The sequence below is a fragment of the Marmota marmota genome, unplaced genomic scaffold (genome assembly GCF_001458135.2).
Source record: "Marmota marmota marmota unplaced genomic scaffold, marMar, whole genome shotgun sequence".
NCBI lineage: Eukaryota > Metazoa > Chordata > Mammalia > Rodentia > Sciuridae > Marmota > Marmota marmota.
In genome coordinates this window covers 38,226,716-38,234,300 of record NW_025999932.1, presented here as the reverse complement: position 1 = coordinate 38,234,300, position 7,585 = coordinate 38,226,716, and positions in this window count along the sequence as shown.

Genomic DNA, 7,585 nt, shown 5'->3' with positions numbered 1-7,585 from the left:
TCTTCAACTAAAAAATGGGAACAATAACACTTTTTAAAGGGATTATAGATTGTTGGGAGGGGAGACTTGACTTTTAATTAGTTTTTGTGTCCTCTCAGAAAACTTGGAAGAATTTACTGTATAATTGGGCCCTGCTAAGCTCTTCATCTGCTTGACTTTCAGAAGGGCCTCACTGTGCTGCTGAATTATTATTGTCATTTCACGGGGAGCAAAGGGGTTCAGAGAGTGTCTTAATCCATTTTGGCTGCTATAACAAAATGCCACAGACTGGGTAGAATAGAAGTAACGGAAGTTTATTTCTCACAGCTTTGGAAGCCTGAAATCAGGGTATGATTGATTCGGTGTGGGTTGAGATCATGCATGCCTGGCTTCCAGATGACGGTCTTCTTGCTGCATCTTCCCATGTAGGAAGGGGCATGGAGCTTTATGGGGCCTCTTTTATAAGGCACTAATCCCACTTGTGAGGGCTCCACCCACATGACCTAATCATTACCCAAAGGCCCTGCCTCCTAATCCCACCACCTCAGGGGTGAGGATTTCCACATATGAACTCTGGTGGGAGCACAGTCTATAGCAGAGAGGGTAAGTCATGCGTACCCATACACAGAGCCAGAAACAGTGATACGGGAATTGGAGCCCAGGCTGGCCTGTTGCTCAGGACCTCCCTGCAGAACATCTTAAAGTTTCTTCCATGACTCCTTCCACGGTGCACCTGCTTCTCTCCCTGAGCTAGTTCATGCCCTTCTGCCTAAAGCAATCCTTTTCTGATGTGCCCTCTCTTGGCAATATCTGACCAGGATCAGCAGGACAGCAGGGTCATTTTGCCCCAGACCAAGGCCTACAAGGAGAGTGATGGAAGTCCAGGCTTTGCTTTAGCAACTGGGAAGCCCTGGCCTCAGGCTGCAGGTCATAAGGAAGGTCTACCTTATTGTAATTCTAATACCCAGAAAGGTCCTTCATCACACAGAGGCACCTGTAGGTGTTTGCTGGGCCCTAGGATTGACCATTCCTTCCTCCAGGCCCTACCAACACGAGTGAATGTTTGCCTCTTGCCTCTCTCTACCAGGCAGCGATCCTCTGAGGATAGGACCCAAGTCTTGGGTATCATCCTATGCCCCTCGTCTAGCATGGGCACTAGCCCACCTCTGCTTAAGGTGTGTTGTACAAATGAGTAGAAGAGTGAATGAAGGAAAGGAGGAGACTATGTGTGTTTCTTGGAGTTGGCAAGATTATTTTATTCCTTCTTTATCCATACAACAAGTATTTATTAAGCACCTACTAGGTGCCAGTCACAGTGTAGATGGTGGAGATAAAAAGATACCTAAGGGCTGGGCACGGTGGCACACGCCTGTAATCCCAGTGGCTCTGGAGGCAGAGGCAGGAGGATCATGAGTTCAAAGTCAGTCTCAGCAAAAAGCGAGGCTCTGAGCAACTCAGTGAGACCCTATCTCTAAATAAAATACAAAATGGGGCTGGGGATGTGGCTCAGTGGTTAAGCACCCCTAGATTCAACCCCTGGTATCCCCTCTACGCCCCCCCCCCCAAATATACCTAGGATGTTCTGGTTCTGGCCCACAAGAAAAAAACTCATTTATTCTTTTCTATCACTTTACACAAAGAGAGGAAACTACAGCCTTACATCAAGCTGGTCCCCTAAAATACCCTTCTAGTTTTCCTGGGGTTTCATGCTTCTAGGCTCCCAATTATTTAACAGGCTCAAAACAGAAACGATGGCCTCCTCATGGGTAGGAGTTGATAAACACTGACTCCCTGGGGTGTGAGAAACCAGGGTTTCAGAATGCCCCTCTGCAGCCTGTTTCCCATCAGTGCTTTTCTCTGATGTGCCCACTGTACCCCACTAGCATGGAACCCAGGCTGGCCTCCCAGGCAGAACCGTTTCCCCTCCATAGCATCTGCCCCTCCCCTCCGGAGCAGAGGGTAGCGCTGATGGCACCCGGGACAGTATCAGCTGGAGCCTTAAGGCTCATCTGTGAGAAGCAAAGTGAATTGAACAGGCTGAGCAGGCCATAAATGGCATGGTGCCTAAGACCTCTCTAATGACTTGGATGAAATAATGCAATTTCCTGGGCTCTGCAGGATTCTGAAGTCGCCAGCTATTAAAGCCACTGCGAAACACTCCTTTGATAGTAAGTGCACGATGCATTTCTTAGTATCGTTTTCTTGGACATGAGCTGGTGTCCATTTTATTGCACATGCCCAGTAGAAGAGGCACCCATTGCCCCCATCTTTATATGTAAACATATAAAGCATCAAATTAATGTAAACATCATATAAATGCTCAACAATGCTGAGAGAAGACCCTAGTTCCCCTTAGCAAGCCGAAATTCCCTAATGTGGTGGAATGGATTTATGTCAGAGAGAGCTGTGGTTTGTATCACTAGGGGTAAGAAGACGTATAATCACTTAGCATCTCAGAAATGTGGCCTCCTCATCATTTAGATGTTGTCTAATGGGACAATATCTAACACACAGGATCATTGCAATATATGTGAAGAGATACGTGTCAGGTGCTCATCACGGGCCTGGCAGATGGAAGATGTCCAGCAGCTGCTGGAGCATTTAAATGTGTGTCCCTCCCAGAGCCAAGAGTGCATCCGTGTAGGCCGACCCCAGGGACCCACGGACCTTGGAGTCCATTTAGAAATTTAAAACAGGGAAGGATTACCCAGGTGACGAAAGAGCTAACAAGCTGTAGACAGATTCAACACTGAGACTAGCACACAGAAGCCATTACCACACCTTGGCTACAGGGACATGGAAAGGAGATGGCTTTCTCCAACCCGGTGGTTGGCTGGCAAGGTGGGCAGGAACTGGAATCCCCAGAGGATATACCAAAGCTGTCAGAAATGCCACCTGAAGAATCCATAGGGTTAAATATTCTGTTTTTTTTCTCCTATTCTTCCACCTTCCTTCTCCCTACCTGTGCCAAGTACAGTCAGAATCTGAGTCAGCAGGGGGTCTGAGGTTTAGAATGAGTCCCCCACCCCAACTCCACAGAAAGCAGAGTAGGGGAGATGTGATAAAGAAAAGTGAGGGCAAATATGCCAGGTGTGCCTGTTGGTGGGAGAGGTACCAAATGACATGGTCTGGCTTGGGAGTCTTCATTTAGGGTTCTATTTTGTTTTCAACCTATCTCTTCCCCTTCTGTCCTTGTCCCCAAACTTCCCCATACCTCTCTATTTCTCCTGTGTTCCTGAGTTTTCTGTTAAAGCTGGATGTCATAGTTTGGATTGCCCAAAGGCTAAGGTATTGAAAGCTTGGTTTCCATTTTAGCAATACTCAGGTGTGAGCCTTTGGGGAAGTAACTGGATCATGAGGACTCTGATCTCATTAGTGAATCAATCCATTGATGCATGCACAATTGAATGGGCTACTGGGAGGTGATAGAAACGTAGGAGGTAGGTCCTAGGAAGAAGTAGGCCACTGGGAGCATGCCCTGGAAAGATATGTATCTTGTCCTGGCCCCTTCCTCTCTTACTCTCTTTACTTCCTGGTTGCTATGAGATGAGCAGCTTTGATCCAGAATGCCCTTTACCATCAGGTACTACCTAACCACAGGTCTAGAAACAATGGAACTAGCTGGTCATGGACTGAAACCTTGGAAACCACTAGCCAAAATAAATCTTTACTTCTTGAAGTGTTTTTTCTTGGTTATTTTGTCACAACAATAAAAAAATTAACACACCAAGTCATTTTCCTGTCTGCAGATGGCAATGGAAGAGAGAGAGCAGCTCTACTACAGCAATCACCCCTGCTGCCATTGCAATTAGTGTTTAAATGCCTAAGGGCATTGGTTGGGCCAAGCCCAGGAGGAAGTTAGATATCAATGCTGCTCCTAGTGCACATGCACTCTTCTCAGAACTGGGTAGAAGCACCCTACAGGCTCTCTTGGGGAGCATGAGGTGCTTTGGTCCTGAGTTTAGACACCAGCTATGTTATCAGGGATGGCCCTCTCTTTGTGTCACCAATGTTAGTGCTTAAAACTCTGGCTTCAAACTCAGCCTCAACCCAGGGGAGGTAGAGGATAGAGCATTCTTTAGGGTTTTGCGGGTAGTTCATTTGCCATTTTTCTCCCAGAGTTCTTTCTTCATCTTTCAAGCTACACTTCATGTTTGCAAATCTCTCTACATTCTCTGACTGAAACTAACCCCAAGCCAATCACAACGGTCCACCATCCTAAACAAGGAAAAGATTCGTGTATCAGGGGAAAAATAAAACAAAAGGAATTGATTTTTCCCAACTTTGGCACATTTTGTTGATGGGATGTGATCTAGTCATTGAAATATTTGGGCTGACATGGGAAAATATTTGTGTTACAAAGTTGATGGGAAATAAATTTATGTCAAACAAAGGATGCAACAAATGAGCAAACAACAACCCAGAAAAATACAGGGAATACACCAACGTATTGTCTTGGGGGCACGGTACTCCGATTGGTTTTCAACGCAAATAAATGAGGTTTACTATAGGAATTCCTTGAGCTCAGGAACTGTTCTTATTTAACCTTATATTCTCTTTCTTTCCCCATTCCCAGAACCTCATGGTCCTTTATTGTGAAGGAAACACAGAGAAGGGTCTCCAGTATAGTTTCCAAACCATCCAACCAGTTATGCTGAGACAGGACCAGGCCGTCTCTTGATTCTGTCTGGTATTCTTACCTGGCTACATGCCACCTGGGCTGAGGGTCACACAGGTGGAAGTGAAGAAGGACTGTCTCATCTGCTCAGATAATAGAACAGAATCCTAAAGAGAGATCTTCAAGCGTTAGTCAAGTAGGGAATCATGATACCCCTGTTAGGATTTGGAAGAAACAAGAAGGAATAATGAGCGATTACAGATTTGAAGCTAAACTGGTGCATCTAGAATCTCTTCTGTATTATGCCTTTTGCTGAGGTTCTAATTCTGTGGTCCTTTTCTAGAATGCTATTGTCATAGTTTGAGTATGTCCCTCAAAAAATTGTGTGTTAATGTGTTGGCACATGCCTGTTACTCTAGCTACTCGGGAGGCCAAAGAAGGAGGATCACAAATTTGAGGTCACCCTAGGAAACTTAGCAAGACACCATCTCAAAATAAAATTTAAAAAGAAATAGGGATATACTCTGTGGTAGGGTGCTTGTCTAGCATGTAGGAGCCTCTGGGTCAATATTCAGTACTACAAGAGGAAAAAAAAGTTCATGCATTGGAAATTTGTCCCCACGTTCATATGTTGATGGTATTTGTAGTTGGGAGCCCTTGGGAGGTAAATATGATTAGAGGAGGTTATGAGGGTGGGGCCCCTATAACGGCATTAGTGGCTTTATGAGAAGAGGAAGAGACCTGAGCTAGCCTACTTGCTGTCTCATCATGGGATGCCTTCTGCCTATAATGATGTAGCAAGTAGGCCCTCTTCAGATGTGGATTGGATGCTGGCATCATGCCCTTAGACTGTTTAGCCTGCAGAACTATGAGCCAAATCAATTTCTCTTATTTATGAATTTCCCTGTCTCAAATATTTTGTTACAGCAACAGAAAATGGATGAAGACAGCTACATCCTTAGTCACCATGTTCCCTAAGTCACTTAATTAATTTGTTTCCTTGGTACAAGAAAGACCTTGGATGAATAGCAGGAGAGTTTTAGGGGTAAGAGTAAAGTTTGGCTGAAAGGGAGGGAAGGAAGGGCATGATTCAGGAAAGTGAAGAATGAAGATGTTTATGCCCTTAACAAAGAATGTTGTACCTAATCCCTACTATGTAAGTCATGCCATGGGACAAGGGGTTGTTCCATCCCAAGGGATGTTGACTGGGTCTCTTGAAACTCCTCAGCCTCTTGTAAGAAAACATGTGGTTGCCACCTGGCCAAGCTGAATAGAGAGTGTCCAAAAGGCGGTTATCAGTGAAGCTACTACCTAAGGAGTGCACAGAGATCCCTGGCTATCCTAAAGATACAGAAGCTCCTCCACAGGTGACAAGATAGTCCTGAGAAACCCATTGTGAATTGAAAATGCATTTAATCCATCTGATCCACAGAAGATCCTAGGTTAGCAACACAGCACACTGTAAAGCACCAGTGTCATTGCAGGGCGGACTGGAAACCGTGGGTCACTTCTGCTGCCAAAGTCCGGCATCTCCAGGAAGGACCAGAACATTCATCACTAGCTTGGGAACAGATCAAGATCAAAATTCAAAGTACAGTTTCTACTGTATGAAAATTCTTTTTGCATCATTGTAAAGTAAAATAATAATAACAACAATAACAATAACATCAAACCATCAAAAATCAAAGATTTCTGTAAACAAACAAAACAAAACAAAAAGTCCTTTCCTTTCCCTGAGGTTTATGAATTCAGAGGAAAGGGGATAAAAACGACTGTTTCTTTCATCCTCTTTCTCACACTCTTGACACGCCATGTTCTGCTTTTTGAGAATCTGGTACATGTGAGGTAGCTCTGGGGGTTCAGAGTTGAAAGTTTTTTCACTTTGTTTATTTTAATAAGATGGCCCCATGAGTCAACTTATTAGACTTTTATTGGAGAAATAAAAATCTATAGTGACTGCTTACAGAATTAAATATTCTATCAAGCTTTTAGCTTTTTTCCCCCTAAAGGTGAGATAAGTAATGCCATACACTATTTGTACTCTGTAAGTTTCTGGTTGGTTAATCGAATATTGGAAACACAGTCTCGAGCTCAGGAAAAGCCTTGTTCCCAGAGCAGCGGCCTTGGCCCCAACCCCTTCTCCAAGGCTGTGTGAAAAGGCTGCACAGATACCTACCTACTCACCCTCACCCCAGTTCTTGGATGTGAAGTAAGACCTCCACATTGTTCTGGGCATGGTCATTGCTGGAGAGCTATGGGACATGCATATAATGGTTCCAGGGGCCTCTTTCTTGTTTATTGTCACAGCAGCAGCAGCATAGAACTTTGAAGGAAGAGGTACTTTTTATTTTTCTCCAAGTTTCAAGATTTGGGGCACTTGAAGGAGGTACTGATGGGGAGAGGAAGGATTCTCAATTTCAGCACTTGATACCAGGCCAGGGTCAGGACTGGGAAGGAATGGGGCAGGGAGCTAGAATCAGTGGTTTCAAGAGTTAGAAGAAAACTCGAGTGAGGGTGTAGCCAGAGCCAGGGCTGCTTTCTCATAGCATTGGGGGCAGAGGAAGGCATAGGAGGGCTGGGTAGGGTGGGCAGCATTTCAGATGGTCACTGAGCTTTTCGGCCCTCTGCCCTGGGTTCTTAGGTCTGGAGTGACATTAACTCGTGCTGCAACTTAGGTGTTCAACATGCCTAGACACCACTTCCTCACAACATGCTGAAGTTATATTCTAGTTCCCAGAAAATAAGCTATAACAAGCAAAGCAAACATGGCCATCTTTGTTTATTATCAGGAAGAGTTGGCTAATTTCTACCAAAACACAGCTGAACTCCTTGTTGTGTACCCTAAAATAGTGCTTTCTATTTGGGGATTTAAACAAATAGCTCAGTTTGATAGATGAGCATCTAACAGGAATGGGACCTGAATGGGGCTGGGATTGAACGGTGAAGGCAGAACTATTCTGAGATGTGGATCCTGGAGCCATGCTTTAG